This window comes from Colias philodice, chromosome 10 (assembly GCF_061535455.1).
Source record: "Colias philodice isolate Cphi_HAF_F1 chromosome 10, ilColPhil1 Martin Lab GWU primary, whole genome shotgun sequence".
In the NCBI taxonomy this organism is placed as follows: domain Eukaryota; kingdom Metazoa; phylum Arthropoda; class Insecta; order Lepidoptera; family Pieridae; genus Colias; species Colias philodice.
In genome coordinates this window covers 10,492,346-10,511,846 of record NC_143095.1, presented here as the reverse complement: position 1 = coordinate 10,511,846, position 19,501 = coordinate 10,492,346, and the positions used below count along the sequence as shown (strand labels likewise).

The following is a 19,501-nucleotide window of genomic DNA, read 5'->3' as shown; positions in this document are numbered from 1 at the left end:
TAAATAGTAGTTTAGTTATATGTTTAAATAATTATTTAAAATTGAAAACGTAGAAGGCAAGTTACTTCTGTGGTAGAATAACTATTTTAAAGACGCTAACACTCTCTTTAGACAATTGATTATACACGAAAGACTATGTGTTATGTGTGTGTTTTTATTTATTTATAATATAATATGTAGCGTTATGTACGAACTAGCTTCCCACCCGCGGCTTCGCTCGCGTTTCAAAGATAACCCCGCATAGTTCCAGTTCCCGTGGGATTTCCGGGATAAAACCTATCCTATGTGTTAATCTGAGTTACCTTCTATATGTGTGCTAAATTTAATTGTAATCGGTTCAGTAGTATTTGCGTGAAAGAGTAACAAACATATATACCCATACTTATGATGTATGTACATCCATCTTCACAAACTTTCGCATTTATTGTATTAGTAGGATAGGATTAGTCTATATTTCTATGCCCCTATTGTTACTTAGCATATCATAGCTTCAATGTTTTACTAATAAAAATATTATTTGAAGTAGTATTAAGTATAGATAGAAATAATAAAATAACATTTGAAGAACTTTATAGGATAATGATGACTAGATAAAAATCTCGCTTTGTAAGATACTTGAGATTTAAGAGTTTAATAAAATACTTACGACTTATTGCAAACAAAACAATAAAAATACTTTGTGCATTTAGAATTGGCAGTCGTTGCTTGTTTTTTTACCAAATCGAAAGTTTTTCGATAAAGTTATCTATACATTTTAGGAATGAATAATCGTAAATTATAATTCACAAAATATCTATAGAGAAAAATATAAAACTTCTTAGTAGCTTCTTAGCAGATAATAGTCCCTAAATACGATATATCAATGGAGACGGCGAAATTGCTCTAATAATAAAATTCACAATAATAGGACTCAGAGGTATGGCTAGAGATTTGTGATAAGAGTATATATTATATAAATAAATTCAATAGTAAGTATTAAATTAAAATTTACATAGATACTTTAAGACATACATGAAAATTGCATGAAAATTTATGTAATTGTGTACCTATATGTAATTACAAATTAGTTATTGTAACAACAAATATTATGCCACAGTCTAGCATAATATAAATTGAAATCTATAAAATATCAATTAACTATTTAGTGCCTAGACAATAATTACGAAGCTGTTGTAATTCGTTTTAGTTTGAATATGACGTCAATTATACTCATAATTTTCACTACGAATCTGTAATTAAGTGTTAGAGAGTATTTATTGATTCAATTTGATTATATTGTAATAATGAGAAGCATTATGCAAACTTGGGATCAATATTAGGGAAGGAACAGGTCCCCTTAATACAGGTTATACCTAGTAAGGGGGCCTGAACCACAATCCAATAATATGTCAAACTTATGTATGAATTCAAATAAAGATTTTATTTATTTATTTATTATTAAAGGGTATGAATAGCTGCTAATAATAATAATATGATAGATATAGATAGATAAATAATATGATAGAATACTAAGACAGCACTGTCATTTATCTTTATATATAACTAGCTGTTACCCGCAGCTTCACCTGCGTGGAAAAGATATATTTTCATGGTACAATAAAATAATTAAAATTTAAACAGCTGGACTGTTGTTTGACAGACAGCGGATTTGTTGTTTGTCATTGTCACGAAAGTCATTATTAAAAAAAAAGAAATAACAAAGTTGCGCGGGAAAATAGGGAATTTTAGAAAAAAAAAATCAACTTTCGCGCGTAAACAGGTCATCTGTCGGGTAGCTACTACCCTATAAATAATATCAACGTGACATCAAAGTTTTGATGAGTTACGACTCTCGGGGAATTTACAAAAAATCAATTCTGCCGAGTTTTGTGAATAAATAAATTGGAGGGAAAAATTGTTATTGTTAAACTGGTTTGTCCTGCAGCTTCGTTCGCATACAAAAAGTAAATAGTTAAAGCCAAAGTCACACGTGTTGTTTGTTTCGTAATTCGTATTTATCTATTGTGAAGTAAACAACATATTTTGATCAAGTCTACTGACTTCTGAGGGAATATCGCTCCTAATTTATGATCAAAGGATCAAACATTAACTTCTGACAAAATTCATAATAATGTGGGTAGGTTTATACGTGGTTTATGCAAAGTACATTATATACCTACACACATCAACAAAGTCTAGAGATATTTTGTTTTGTACAAATATCTAAAAATCTATGAAGAATTTTGTGATATTGTAAATGGAAAAATTATAGATAATTTTAAGGACATTTACACAAAATAAAAAACATTTTATGATTTTTTTATTATCATTGAAAATGTTGATTTTTCTCTCCATGGTGGAAACTTGGATGATAAGTTTCATTTCCAAAGAAATTTCAAAGAAAACTTTAAATATTGACTAAACTTGGCAATTAAAAAAAATCTAATTATGAATAATCAAATTTGTCAGTATTTACGTTAATTTATCAACATTATCGGTTGTTGTTACTTAAAATTTAATAACAGTCTTACTGCGCTACTGTTATTCCCGGCTTGGCCCGAGTTTACCGGGTTATAAAATAACGCTATTTTGTAATCGCGGAAGAATAATAATATATATGTATTTTTCATATAAAAATTTCGAATAAATTCAACATTTTAGTTAAAAAGTAACATACTTTACAACATCATTGTATAGACAACCTTTTTTCGAATCGATTCGGTAGTTTTTGATTTAAATAGTAACAAAGACTCAATAGAATCCTTATAGAATCATTCCACTTTACTCCATCATTGTATAGACAACCCACAAGCTTCAATATTATTTATATTGTACATTCTAACCCAATTTACACTTATCTGTGACGTGTCGACAAATTCGTCTACGCTATATCGAATATCCTTCGTGAGGACCATCCATTTATCTAGATTTACTTAACCTTTATGCCATCTTTGCAGAGGCGTTAGACAATAGCTCTTTTGCACGCCTCATAAGCGAAGCGTTGAGGTGGGTACTACTGTCACTTCGCGCAAAACATCTGATTTTTCAAACTTAAAATGTCTTTATGTATCATACATTGCACTTGTAAGATAATACATACACACACATATTAAGAAAAAACACTATTTTTAACGTTCATGATATTTTTGATGTCATTTTTGTTATTTAAACTAGTTAAAAAACAGTTTAAAAAAGTTCTGTCTTGGACGTCCGTGTGTCTGTATGTGCGGATCCTTTTTCTTGTTAACACGATAGCGACCGAAATACTTTACTAATCGAGTCTTTTTTTTTCTCTTACGCTTGAGTATGCTCAGGAATAGAACCCTTTCATTTTTCAGGGTCTGATTCGATGTGGTTTAATTGTTATTAAATAAACAAAAATAATAATTAATAAATATTTATAAAAAAAAATTATGAGGCGTGCACTTTTGGATTTTCCAAATTATTTAAAAGTATGGCTAGTTTATGATTGACCCTCCAAAACTATGGTAGCATGACGGTAGAAGGGATCAAGCTGAAACTGTTATGTGTATGATTTTGACGTGACAACGTCTTTATAATTCGATAGAGCCGGCTGCACGCACGAAAAAACATGACTCATGCGGCGTTACCTCGCTCTGAGGCGTTCCATGTAAGGCTTGAAGTGCAAGCGAGAGCGCGGAACGAGCGACAAAGAAGCACAATCGGCCGTTGTCACGTTCAACTATCGTCAGTACACCGACATTACAGACAACCAATTTTTTTTTCATTTAATATGCACATATCTTTTGCACGCCTCATAAGCGAAGCGTTGAGGTGGGTACTACTGTCACTTCGCGCAAAACATCTGATTTTTCAAACTTAAAATGTCTTTATGTAACATACATTGCACTTGTAAGATAATACATACACACACATATTAAGAAAAAACACTATTTTTAACATTCATGATATTTTTGATATTTAAACTAGTTAAAAAACAGTTTAAAAAAGTTCTGTCTTGGACCGAAATACTTTACTAATCGAGTCTTTTTTTTTCTCTTACGCTTGAGTATGCTCAGGAATAGAACCCTTTCATTTTTCAGGGTCTGATTCGATGTGGTTTAATTGTTATTAAATAAACAAAAATAATAATTAATAAATAATTATTAAAAAAAAATTATGAGTCGTGCACTTTTGGATTTTCCAAACTATTTTTTATTTTTATAGTGGGGAAATCTTCCAAAGATACCCACGGCCCCCGGGGAAGGAGCCGTGGGTTATGTCGGATTCTTACCGACTAAAACCCCACTGTGTTCCGTCGAGCCGCTTTAATGATGGGGCCGCGGGTATTTGTTGGAATTCTTCCGCGAATATGCACATACCTACAAATCTGTAACTGCTGTTGTAAATAATATTTACCTACATATCATATTATTAGCAATTTTAAACTATGGTCGTAGCGTGATGATATATAGCCTAACCTTCTTCGATAAATGAGCTGTCTCACACCGAAATAATTTTTCAAATCGGACTAGTAGTTCCCGAGATTAGCGCGTTCAAACAAACAAACTCTTCAGCTTTATAATATTAGACTAGATACAGTTCGTATTATTTACTAGCCACTAGGGGTTTCGATTTGTAACATATAAAATAAAATCTCAGCGTATATTTTGAAAATGTTCACACGCAGACAAGATAAGTTTATTTGCTTTATACAGATTAAACTGTTGAAGTTGAAGTAGTTTTGAATCTACGCGATGTTGAATAAATAATATTATCCTTTAGATGTAAAAATGGTTTGTGTCCTATAAAAGGATAAGGTCACAAATACAAAATATAAAAATGTTTACTTGTGTACTAAATTAGGTGACTCTTTGCTTAGGGTTTCAGATAAAATACAAAATAATAAATTTCTTGCAAAACTCTATCACTAGATAAATAAATAAATAAATATAAATATTTCAGGACAATTTTCACACACGGCACAATCTGATTCCATACTAAGCTTTCGCTTGAGTTATGGAAAGATGGCTGATAAACATACATATTATAGTATAATCTTATATATAAAATTCTCGTGTCACAATGTTAGTCTGCATACTCCTCCGAAACGGGTGGACCGATTCTCATGAAATTTTCTGTGCATATCGGGTAAGTCTGAGAATCGGCCAACATCTATTTTTCATATGTACCACGGGCGAAGCCGGGGCGGACCGCTAGTCTTTATATAAAATTCTCGTGTCACAATGTTAGTCTGCATACTCCTCCGAAACGGGTGGGCCGATTCTCATGAAATTTTCTGTGCATATCGGGTAAGTCTGAGAATCGGCCAACATCTATTTTTCATATGTACCACGGGCGAAGCCGGGGCGGACCGCTAGTAATCTTTAAATAAATACTTATATAGATAGTAAAACAAAGTCGCTCTCTCTGTCCCTTTAAAGTATATTTTTAACATTGTTAGTACTTTTTAATTATTAACTTTGCTCGCTCTGGGTGAGACAGAAATAATTATCCCTCGTTAGATATTTATTTACTTGTATTTTCACTATAATTAACACTACCCGCCTTTGCTTGACGGGCAAAATATGACCATTTTACTTGGTAAAGAGCTAATTTTCTAGGGGGAGAATAATTATTTAAAACGCTTTAGAAGTTTTTCAGTTAATTTGAAATATATAAAGAAAAACAGTATCTTTATAATTTTGGTTTACTTGATTTGTTGTTATGCACATTGCACATATAAATAATTTTATGAATATTAAATCCGCCCATTATAAAATTTCTAACCAATTACTATAATAGAATTTCGATTGAACGTCCCTTGCAAAGAAACTTGATCAATACATACTGTACTGCATATTTTCTTAATTAGTCTGTGGTAAATATTCCAAGAATGTGTGATTAAAATATAATACTAACTACGCGAGACTTGTAGGAATTTAATTAAAAACTCATTCATATTTCATGCCAAAAACTTTGGTTGCAAATTGCAAGTTAGCTGGGTTCTTTTCTATGCTAGAATCTATGTAAAATATCTTCGTACGTATACGGTAAACTTTAAAATGTAATCTATGTATTACTACTAATAATAATTACGTTTGAATTTCCAGTAGGTACCTATAGATTTACTAAGTCAATAAATTTTTTGCTCTATCATACATAATGAATTTTTTAATATTCATATTTAATTAGTTCATATGATTATTATGGTTTCTATATTGATCATCAGGTCGCCTTCGTTCCCACTGCTGGGACTCGGGCCTCCTATGAGGGTTCAGGCCATAATCCACCACGCGGGTTAGCAAATATCACATGTCACCGAAATTTTCATTTTTATTCAAACACTCTAAATTTAAAATTTATTTAATTACATCCGACACCATGAATAAAATATACTTTTTTTTATAAAATACTCTAGCGGTCCGCCCCGGCTTCGCCCGTGGTACATATTTCGCAATAAAAGGTAGCCTGTGTTCTTTCTCAGGGTCTAAAGATTATCTGTGCCAAATTTCATCAAAATCGGTCCAGTAGTTTATGAGCCTATTCATTACAATCAAACAAACAAACAAACAAAGTTTTCCTCTTTATAATATTAGTGTAGATGGCTGATCTTTTGAATACAAAACCTAATCTTAAATCAATAACTAATTAAAAGCCTTCCTTCATTCACATACAAGGAAAGCCTTTGAGCTTGCAAGAGATAAGCTTTTCCTTAAACTTTTAGACATTAAGCTTCCCTTAAGCTTCAGCACTAGAATGCTCTGAACATACACTTCGAAAGATCGGAAGAAAAACATGTAATCACACACATCAAATGGCAAACATCTCTAAAATTCATGTGTCGTTGAGTGGGCTAAAGTAAATGTCACTCAGGAAGCTATCTTTAGTTGAAGTGAATTTATTATGTAAACATGTGGGCGTAAACTTTTATCTACCTTTCCAAATCAGAGGTTTACCGGCTTAATACTCAAAAATAAAACAACTCTACAGTCAATATATTGTTTCCTTGTAAATTGTAAATGTAACAAGAAGCTTTATCTTTACCTTTGCAGGACTTAAAGTGCTAAAACTTTTAGAAATTTCCTCATGCCAGCAGTCGATACGTTTCGTTTTAAACTTTAAGAAGGTAAGCTTCACCTTAAGCTTGTTAGGTGTAATGTCCTTAGAATTGCGGGGAGATGATTCGCCTTAATATTCGATTCGCCGCAATAAATAAATAAGAAAAGAAACATTACGTGTAGATAATGTCTTCGAACGAAGTGCTAAAAGACTCGCAAAGTTCTACACATCCATAAATGTGTGTCAAGGACGAAACCCGATAAGTAAGCTAAGTATGATGGTTTCTCAGTAAAGTAAGACATGATTTAGCATATGCATAGATAGAATTTGTGAATATAGGATAAGGTCGAAAGAAGAGAAAATAAAATAACATACTAACTGGGTAATTCTGTCGTTTTCGGAAAAGTTAAGCCTAAGCTTAAAAGCTTAGATAACCGAAAGGTAATAAAAATAATAATAATCCAATAAAAATAAAATGCAATATTGCATTTAAAAACTCCAAATTAATGTAATAATTATAATGCTTAATTTTTTAAATTACTCATATTAAATTTATATTTAAACTTTGTAATTTTTAATTTAGTATTTCTTTGTAATAATTTGATGAAAATATGAAATTTTTTGCACAACTTCAATGTTGTATATGACGTTATATACTGTAGAGTTACACGGAAATATTTTTAATATTATTCCATTGTCAGGTAGCTCATACCTCATAATTCAGAGGAAATTTTAACTAAGCATATTTTTCGACCTCTTCAGTAATTAAACACGGAAAAATACGCTGATTAATATTAATATTGTGAGTTCATCATCATCATCATCATCATCAGCCCATATACGTTCCCACTGCTGGGACACGGGCCTCGACCTATGAGGGTACAGGCCATAATCCACCACGCTGGCCAAGTGCGGGTTGGCGGATGTCACATATCGTCGAACTTTTGATTTTTCGACATGTCGGTTTCCTCACGATGTTTTCCTTCACCGTTCGAGCAGTGGTGATGTTACAGTGAGTTATTTTGAATGTAAATAAGACTTAGTTTATAAATTCCTAAAAAATTATACAACTTTTGGAAAATTACCCAGTTCTTGAATCGACAAAATATGAGAAGTAAAGCTGTTGTGCCCTGCGGTTTTACCTGCATTGCTGCGTTCCTGTTTGCCTTAGCGTAATTATATATAGCATTCCTCGATAAATGGGCTATCTAACAGTGAAAGAAACTTTCAAATCTGATTCGTAGTTCCTGAGGTTGGCGCGTCCAAACAAACAAACTCTTCAGCTTTATAAAATCAAGTAAAGATCTCTCATTTACATACGTGGTTTGTCAATATTGGATGGATAAGATGGATGGTTACAATATGCCGGATTGGGATGTGATTGATCGCAACGATGCTTCGGAAATATTGTACGGAACCTAAAAACCTTTACGGAATGCTATTTTTGGAGATATAAAACAGGAAATGCTGTGACCCATACATTTTCATTTGTTCTTTTTGGATTGACATAATAAGGTTTTTAAAGTGAAACAAATAATTGATTAATTTGTTTTATTAGACGTTATGAATTAAATATTGTTTAATATTGCTTATTTAACTTGAGCTTGTAAGCAATGAAAACATTTTCTTTTACCAAACTGCACAACATGTGCAGTGCACATAGGTACCTTTATTGACAACTAGCTGTGCCGCGCGGTTTCACCAGCGTCGCTCGGCTCCTGTTGGTCTTAGCGTGATAATAATAATTATATAGCCTTCCTCGATAAATGGGCTATCTAACACCAAAATAATTTTTCAAATCGGACCAGTATTTTCCGAGATTAGCGTGTTCAAACAATCTCTTCAGCTTTATAATATTAGTATAGATAACACCCATAAAACCTTAAATATTCTGTAACATGTATTTACAAACATATTGTTTAAAGTAATTCGTTACCGAAGAAATATACGTTTACTCACGACACAAATTACAATGATTCTTTCTTCAGCTATGACTAGTCATTCTCAAGCAATTATTACTAGCCAAAAACGATATTTGGGAGCTACTATAGTAAGAATGGTTCTAAAATGTTCATGTTCACAAATTAACGAATACAGATATTCTATAGATGATTAATAGAATATTCCGTAAATAAATAGAAATAGAGTAAATGAAGTAAGAGTAAATGAAAATATCTTGTTTAATTTGTTTGAAAGCTCATTCATGTCATTTCCATTTTTAACCAACGCTTTCAATAATTATTCAAATAGGTGATTCTGAAGTGTTTTAATTGAACGAAATGGTAAAATACTTAGGGAATTGGTATTTTAATTATATATTCTGTTGGAATAATAGATTTGTTTGCGAAAAAGAAAAATAAAGCTCATATTTAAAACGTCACTTTAAAATACGGGGCATAATCAGTCTTGGTACGAAAAATTAAACCTTTGTTCAACATCCTCAGAGTTTAATTAAAACAAAAAATATTTACAAAAAGGGGATGTATATTTTCGCAGTAAAAAGTAGCGTTACCATTTTCAAGCTGTATTTTATCGTAATACTAAGTTTTATTAAAATTGTTTCAGTAATTATGGCACATATAAAAAATGTACGCTCTTAAAAATAATAATGTGAAACATTAGCAGGGATATTATTTTACCGGTTAAGGACTAAAATATATAGATTTCAATGTTTTAAAAGAAATATCGCCGCAGGAGAGCTTTTTCTATATTAACATATATTCCAGTACTCAGCTAGTCTATTCTAGTAGCTAACCCAAAATTAAAACACGATTATTGCATGTACTAAAAAGACAATAAAAATTTCACGAAGTCACTTTATAGAAACTGTACTTTCATAAAGTTCTAGTTTTTTGATAATTTGGAGTGGTAAATTGAGACCACGAAGGAAATACTAAGAAATATAATAAAAAGCAATATTTTTAAACTGCAGTTATAAATATTATTGTTTTATAGGTAATATTAAAAGTTTATACACTCGGGCATGCGCTCTGAGTCCAATACAATTGCTAGTGGTTATTTGACGTTGTATCTAACCTTGTATACGCGGGAACGCGCGTCCTACCCTAGATTTTATTACTTACGAAACTTTGAAAAGAGTTCGCTTTTCAAAATAATAATATATTGTTTATCTGTGACATGGCAATTAAAAAAAAATTGTGTTCGCTTTTTTAATATGATGTCATGGACAAATATGTGAGAATATGAGGAATTAGAAATGATTGACTTTTTTGTGCGATGTGATTGGATTTAAAATTAAATCGTAAGTGCTTTATAAAATTATTTACTTATTATCTAGAATTATTTAAATATGTCCTAAGTATTTGGTACCGATTAACAGTATTTATTTTAGTAAGCATTTAATTCCTAAACGTAAGATGCAAGCGAGCGAAGTTATGCTTTTGTTATTTATGCACAATATTTTATATAAACAAAATAACAACCGATAAAGACGGAAAATTATTAAGTATAATAAATTTAAATGCCTTTAAAACATCAGCTTTTTTTAAATAAATGTTTAAGATTTTTTATGAACCAAACAACTACTTTGATATTTTTCATGTGTCATTGCAATTTCTCATACATTATTTACATTTTATGTTCTTTATAAAAAAGCGTTTTCTTTATAAAAAAAAGCGTTGTATGTAGTTGAAGGGAGGATAAGTAAAACCGACCCTGCTTAGCTCAGCTGCTTACTTTAAATACAGGTGCGTGGTAAGAATATGTAAATTTAAACCTACCTGAAACATATTTCGTATGCATTGGCGGTCCGTTCATGAATATACTTATTCCCTTCTTATTCCTAAGATTTATTCAAATAAATCTTTTGCATTTTAATGAATTATAGCCAATTCTTGAAAACATTTTTTTTTCGATTAGCCTATTGGTATATTATTTGGTGAAATAATGTTTTATTTGAAAACTAACGGCCCCGGCTTCGTCTGATAAATAGATGAGTGAAAACTAAAAACATCCACAATTTATATTATGCATACTTATATTATAAAAGCGAAGCATAGCACCGAATTAAATTAAATCTATACTAATATTATAAAGCTGAAGAGTTCGTTTGTTTGTTTGAACGCGCTAATCTTATGAACTACCTACTGGTCCGGTTTGAAAAATTCTTTCGGTGTTGGATAGCCCATTTATCGAGGAAGGCTATAGGCTATAATTATATCCTCACGCTAAGACCAACAGAAGCGGAGCTAAGATAAGATTTGAGGAGATAAGATTATACGATCTTTAGGGATAGCAATCTAGGAACTTCAATCTAATACCTATTCTCGAAGGAACCTTATGGCACACCCCGGACACTCCATACAAAATTATCGTTTTGACAGTCACACTGTAGAGACTACAAATGTGTCCGTTAACGCTTTATGGTTGGCACATTTGTGCCTAGCGTAAAAAAAATTCGCGTTTTTCTGATGAAATACATCCGTAAACAGCACAATATCTAACCATTTTCTACGAAAAACGATAATCACAAATCCAAAATAATAAAATTACTTTAAGTCAATTTGATTAATGTTGTCAATCTTCGTTGCGTATCGTCCTTGTAGAAAAATGTGGACCAAAATGGTCTGCCTGAGAGGTAGAATGGTGAGCCTGATCGTGCGGGGTGAGGTAAGTGTTTAATTTTGGCGGGAGGCGGAGAGTGTCCGTTCTGTAGCGTTTAGCTACTATAATGTATTCTGTGCTTATGGCAAATTTATTCTTTGCTTGACATTAGTTACTTGATTTTTCGCAAGTTACATAGTTCAATCTATCTGAAATATAGTTAAGAACCTGAGTAAGAGTATTTTTTTTTGTTCTATGTTTGTTATTGATTTAGAATATGATTGCTCTCGTATAAATAACGTATTAAGAGAATATTAAAATTAAATTTAATATGTTTGATGATTGTGCAATATTTTCAAAATATTTTTTTCAGGACTGTCTTTTAATCAATTTGGGAGTTCAGGGACAATGTGTAAACAAGAAGAGTAGTTGCAATAAAACATCTTGCATAAGTAGGTAATTACTAATTATTAAAAAATAAACATTTAATTACCCCGTATAAAATTGTAGCATATTTTATTAATTAAATAGTTCCCTTTATTGTTTTGTTTTGCAGTAAACCTAGTTCTATGAATTCTCGTATTAAAATTCTTCAATAACAATTTAAACCGTTGCTGTAAACAAAACAAAGGTTTTAAATATTTAAAGTGCACCGTTAATAAAATAGCATATTTACCACGGTCTGCAGAATTTCTCTGAAACATCTTCATCCGTTTCTTAGAGGTAATATTATTTAAAAATTTCCCTTAACGCTTTTCTTTAGATTATAAAGTTATACTGACCTAATTGTAACGGGGAATAATCTCTATAGACTGGTCAACTACCGATATTTATGAACAAAGTCTACAAATATAGGTAGTAGCTGGAACCTAGCGTTACTCGCCGGGTAGCCTATGTGCTAATCCTATAATCTATCTCTGTACCAAATTTCGTACAGATCCGATCGCTTTTTTGTGTGAAATAATCCTATTCCATCTCTCATAGAGTCTGATGAGATGGAAGACCGACACGACTGGAGAGAGATCAAAAGCACGAGCACAAAAAATCGTCAGTCTTTGAGAGTATGGGAATTTGAATATCACCAATGGGAAAAAATCGTTTGTGTCGCTAAAATTCGAGAACAACTGGGCCGATTTAACTTATATTGGTTTTGAAATGTTTATGGTAGTCCAGGGAAGGTTTAGACTGTGAAAAATATAAAAAAGTAAAGGGTGATTCGAAGTTCACCGGGATCTCTTGTCTCTTTTTAAAAGGGGGGGCTTAAACCCAAATAAGATTTACGCCAATTCTGACTTTGTACTTTGTCCTCTCGATTTGTAGACATTAACCTCAAATTAAATGACATAGGGCTAAGGAACTAGTAGGTTCAATATCCTCGTCTATTTGAACCAACGAGTCATAGCTTTTAGCGTTTGAAATAGTCAGTTCATAAGCTTATTGTGTTCCGTAAAATTAATTGAAATAATTTAATAGTCATACAATCTGTATTCATCAACTTAATAATACTTGGAGCGGATACCGCAAAAGTGTCGTATTTTAAACAAAACTAGTTTTACGCCCACGGATCGCGTAAATGCCATGCAAATATTTATTCCCTATTGTACTATCAGGAAATCTAATAAGTCTGCTTTTGATATTGACTATCTTCATGCCCATTTTTATAGACATTAATTAAAGAATGAAGAATAGACGAGACATGCCCATGCATATTCATAACAAATTTTTGGAACGAAGTTTTGGAACGAAGTTCCTTATCGCGCGTTGCGAAAGGGGGCTAGACAGAAAGAATTAAGACGAAAAGTTGTAACGACACTTTATGCTATAGTTGTGCGGCGTGCGCGTGTTTCTCTGTCTGTCTCTCTCTCTCTCATAGAGAAAGGAAATTCGTTCCATCCGGGTGTCCCTTGACACCTCTCAAGTATTTTTTCTCTTTTGTTCCCATGTTTAGGTACATAATTCAAATTATCTCATAAACATACAACTAAACTGTAATATTTTGTATATATTTTCATCGTTTTGCCGTGGTTTTGCCATTTCCTCTAATACGTGTCACACATGAAAATATGAATATGATATGCAGGTTTAATATTCTGATATTACTAGCTTCAAATATAACTTCTTTTTAATTTAATTTACTATAATTTACTTTAATTTATTTTACTATTTATGTATTTTTAAGAATGTTTTTATAATGGCTTAATTTTATAGTATAGAATTAATATGATTTATTAATATTATTTTATTTATGTATTTTTGCATATACTTTTCACCTGCCTTCTTTTTAGTTTATTGAATCATTATCTCGGTTGGTTGTCTGGAAGAGATCATTTAAAAATAATGAAACCGCCTTCTGTACTGTATCTTCTATTAGAATAAGTTTTCTTTCGTATTTTATTTTGGCAGCACAAAAAAGTAAATGGATAATAGAATAAATATAACGTAGGTCGTTTTAAATTGGTGTACCTATGAAATTAGGGTTGAATACTATTACAGTAATAACCGTACCCAGCTAATTACTGCCTTGTACCAGTATTTATATAATTAAAGCTATATTTGAAGTAACAATTATGACGGGACAAAATAATAAAAGGTCAATGCTCTATTAATTGTAATTTAACTCAAATACATATTAAATTATTAATGTCCCTTATGCATATGTTTTTTTTTTATATTTAACAATATATTATTTATTATTGCTTCTCTGTAGTTCTATGACTGATTAAAAAGTGAATGTTAGTATAATAAACTTTACTCTAAACTCAAACATTTATTTATTCAATTAGACTTCTTCTAGAAACACTTTTGAATCGTCATTACATATATTTAATATTTACCACCGATTCGGATTCGGATGAACCAACAATACATTCCAAATAAAATGTTAACCAAAATAAATCAGATAGGTAATTGTTTCTGTTAAATTATTTCTGCAAAATATTACATAACAATTTATTCACAACATAACTACCTAAAAGATAAATTGGAAAACTGGTTAAAAGTTTGAAATAAATTAAAACGTACATCATTTATCTACATATTCCATAAATCGTTAATTAATAAACATATACAATCCGAGACAAAACATTTCATTTTTGCACCGCCAAAAGCATCACAATTTTTTGTTACTTCCAACAAATTCATAAATGTTTGAGCATGAAATTGAAATAACATTTTCAGTCGTCGTCGTTTCAGCCGTGGGACGTCCACTGCTGGACAAAGGCCTCCCTCAGGGTTTTCCACCACGACCGGTCACCGGCGGCCTGCATCCAGCGGCTCCCTGCCACTCGGACCAGGTCGTCTGTCCATCTTGTGGGTGGTCGTCCCACGCTTCGTCGTCCAGTACGTGGTCTCCATTCAAGAACCTTTCTGCCCCAACGGCCATCGGTTCTGCGGGCTATGTGCCCAGCCCATTGCCACTTCAGCGTGCTAATCCGGCGAGCTATGTCGGTGACACCGGTTCTCCTACGGATCTCCTCATTTCTGATTCGATCTCGTAGGGAAACTCCGAGCATAGCCCTTTCCATAGCACGTTGAGCGACGCAATTTCATTATTTATTTACATTTTCAGTACCAAGAAGTTATTTAAGGATATTTTATACAATCAAAGTACGTTTATTCATCCTATTTTCAGTACTATGAAAACATTTAAGGATGTTCAAACTTTAAGCCGATTTTACTAAACTAATTTCAATATTATTTCCACGTATTTTTAAAAGCTTTACCGTGTATTTAATAACAAATAAAAAACATTTTACGTTTGCGACATTTGTTCTATCAAAGTTTATTTTTACATGGAAGCGTTGGCGTATGTGATCTTGCTTATTGCGTCAAATTGAATATGTGAGACTTTTATTGATGTGAGATTTCTGAATAAGAGCTTTAGATCGAAAAAATCCTTCTAATCCTATCCTACTAATATTATAAATGCGAAAGTTTTTGAGGATGGATGTATATGTGCATGTTTGTTGCTCTTTCACGCAAATACTACTGAACCGATTATAATGAAATTTAGCACACATAGAGGGCAACTTGGATTAACACATAGGATAGGTTTTATCCCGGAAATCCCAGGGGGACGGGAACTATGAGGGTTTTGCTTTGAAAACGCTGGCGAAGCCGCGGACGAAAAGCTAGTATAATATACATATTGCTTCTTTTAATTTGAGTATCGTGAAATAAAGTTATAATAAGTTTCACAGGTATGCTGTATTGTGGTAAGTTTTACGTTTAACACAACTCTAATGAAATAGCTGTTTCCCTCAAAACTAAACTGATGTAATTGTATGAGTGTATAGAATATACTATACATTACTCATGCAATTCCATTAAATATATTTAATGTAGGTCAAATTATCATCATTTATAAATAAACTAGATTTCCGCCCGTGGCTTCACCCGCGTTTTCACAGAATTATTCGTGAATCGCATAGTTCCCATTCCCGTGGGATTTCCTAACCTATATCATATTCTGGGCTTTCAGCCTTCAGGTACAAACCATATTTTATTGTAATCGGTTCAGTAGTATTTGCGTGAATGAATAACAAACATCCATACTTCCCATCCCCAAAAAGTTTCGCATTTATAACATTAGTAGGATTGCTAAGTTTCAAAACTTCCAGGATGAAATTAAGTTAAAGCGAAACTTAGCTACTATTAAGTATTCTGTGGCGAAACTAAAATAAAATCCATTTATTTACTGAAAAAATGGGGAGGTCCATTACTAAAAATAAGATCATTAATTACACTTTAAGATATTATCCATGTAGAATCTTAGTAGAGAGTGCTATTTTCATAAAATCCTAATAAGCTTTGGACTAAATTTATAAGTAATAGTCTTAATTCTAATAATAACTTGAATATACTTAGCCTGTGTCAGAATATCTCGTTACAAGTATATAATATTAATAGCTACGCCGTAGTCAGCGTAGCGTTCTCGTAGACACTCGGCTTTTAGCTTTCGTAGTGAATAGCTATCGTAAAGTATTAAAGTGAAGTCCCATGTCCCCAAGTGGGGTAAGGGGCAGATGCATTATACATACATACATCTGTTTCACTGATCGATTTGGTTATCATCAGCCATCAGCCTTCTGTGTCCTGCCAGACCGAGACATTTTTTTTCTTCGTCTCCACCGAGAATCGAACCCAAGACCCCTCGGTTCTACGCTCACGCATCAACCACTGTACCAAGGAGGCGGTCAAGTATTACAATACATATTTATAATTATTATAGTATGAACTTTAATACAAATTAAATTTCATTTTTTATTTTAAACTTAAAATTTTTATTATATACTTAAAATTTTTTATTTTAAATTTAAACGTCTATAGATACATTAGAAATATTTTATTTTTTACAGTTTTTTAAAATTGTGTTGTTCCTTACAATACTTTTTTTCTGTAACAAATTAACTGACTGAATTAATCGACTTTTGGATGTGATTAATAATAAATATAGGATAAGATACATTCGGTCCTTAGTAACTACCGATATATTTATATCTCTAAAAAAGTGTTGACGAAATAAAAGTATTGGAACAGGATTCCCGGATTATCTTTTGTCCTGAACATTGAAATGCTTTTAGAGTAGGTAAGCGTTTTTAATTCTAAATAATGTGTTTAATGTAATTTTAAATTTATCGAATGGGTAATAAAGCGTGAGAGAATGAACTGATAAATTAAAAACCGGTAACATGTGGGTGTAAATTGATTTAATTATTATATGAGTACTTTTCCTAAAACAAATCGAAAGATTGTTATAATTATTTTTTAATATTATACTTATTTGTAATCCTATATTTTTATATATTCGAAAATTTGTAGGATCAATTGGAGTTATGTTATATTTTAAGAAAAACGGTTGATCGGCTCTGGATGATTTGCACAGATATAGATTATATTCTAAGCTCATAGACCGCTTTTTATTTAAACACCGTTGTGAATTATGTTTCATAATAAATAGTGTCCGTTTTATTTGTGATTTCTGCTAAAATATATAAAGAGTATCAAATTTTGATTACGTAATTTATATTATTTGGTTATTCAAACTTATGACGAACTCATAATGTGTGATGCCCAGTGTTTTGCATATCATGCAACATGACGTCAAATTCCATAGAAAAACAAATATTTTAGAATGTCTGTCCAATAACAAATAGGTAAAAGGAAATAGTTGGAACGCCGCGTATTCAACTGACAAATGGTAAAAACCTATGTTCATTTCAATAAATAAAGAAACAGACAAAATGGAATTTGTACAGAATAACGTCATTTTGATTCCAGAAAGAGATTACGAATCATGTGAATAAAATGTTAAATGTTATTTATGATAAAAAAAAGTTAATATTAGTTCGATATTTTGTTCTATTTTTGTATGCACCTAAATGTATTTGAGAGTATTTTTTTTGAATTATCAATGGTAGATCCATAGAGCCCCAGAAAAGATAACATATATTGGATTCAGCACTTGAAGTGGCAAAAAAATAAAAATATGAAGTATATTTTGGACGGAGAACTTAGATAAACTTTATGCTTTTACAATGTCATATTAGTTTTATCGTACAATTGTGTTCCTATTGTTGTACTATATTGTCTACTACTAAGAAAAACTTTAAGAAATACATCTTAATATATATAAATCTCGTGTCACAATGTTTGTCCTCAATGGACTCCTAAACCACTTAACCGATTATAATAAAATTCGCACACCATGTGCAGTTCGATCCAACTTGAGAGATAGGATAGTTTAAACATGTAGGTACCACGGGCGAAGCAGAGGCGGACCGCTAGTAAAAATATAATGTTTATAACCTCGATTTCAATTACTAATTTAAATCCTATATATTAATAAAATATATTGTGATTAAAATTATACAGCTATATTTAATTATCTGTGATCCTACTAAAACTATATATGTAAATATTTAGTTAGAATGTATGAATGTTTGTGACTTCCATGTGAAAACCACTGAACGTATTTTGATGACACTTTGTAGTGATGTAGCTTATGTACCGATAACATAAGATATAGAAATATTAGCTCATGGTGTCATCTACATAGGTAGTATAATTTTACTTATTTATTCAATAGAACCAGAAAGTATACGAAAGTTGTGACATAGGTACACTAGAAATCGGTGATCGCAAAATATATTTTCAGAACTTAGGTATAAGTATGTTCATTATTAAGAAGAGAATATGTTATTTTATCCATGACAAATGTAATTATGAAATACCCTGTTACGTTGTTAATGAATTTAAATTATCTGCAGAAGTCAGATGACCGAAATTGGAGATGTTTGGAAAGGAGAAAATTAGGGACATTTAGCAGGGGACAAGTTTCGCCAATTAACCTTTGGAATGTTCTCGAATTTCGTTTTAGCAGTGGAAGATAATTGAAAACGTATAAAGTCTATTGTTACAGTCATCATTATATAACTAACTACCCCAGCCGATGTTGTTCTGCCCTATTGCCGCTTTTAGTATTTTCTCTCCATAGCAACCTTCCTTGTGCCTTTACAAAAATGTTAAAAAAACTATTTGTCAAAACAGTCGAGCCTTTCTTGAGTTGTACGCTTAGCAACACATTTGGCGATTCATTTTTATTAAATAGTATAGCTATAATTTTTTCAAAAATTCCCAAATAAGCCAATTTAACTTTGAAAGTTGAATATTGGTGATATTGGTATAGGTATTTTAAAGTGAAACTTTTATTACATCGTCTCAAACTTTTTGGTCTGTGTACCTAGCGCATGTCGCGTGTATCGCGGCTGCCGAGTAGGTATACCTACTCGGCAGCCGACCGACACGCAACATGCGCTACACAAAGCAGTGTTCGGAACCGTTCGAACAGTTTCACTTTTACCGTGGTTTCATAAAACCACACAACATTTTTTCTTTATTTTATTTTAAACACTTTATTGTGCTGCCATCATAACAA

At 31.8% G+C, this 19,501-nt stretch overlaps 1 protein-coding gene across 1 annotated transcript in view; it reads left to right on the top strand.

Annotated features, from left to right (window-relative positions):
* The window catches only part of Gpdh1 (Glycerol-3-phosphate dehydrogenase 1), a 362,977-nt gene extending 343,702 nt beyond the window's left edge, over window positions 1-19,275 (top strand). Inside the window, exon 10 of the transcript XR_016316225.1 lies at window positions 19,253-19,275. The gene's annotated coding sequence lies outside the window, so the exon portion shown is untranslated. The remainder of the gene's footprint in view (window positions 1-19,252) is intronic.
* Window positions 19,276-19,501: the final 226 nt, after the last annotated feature.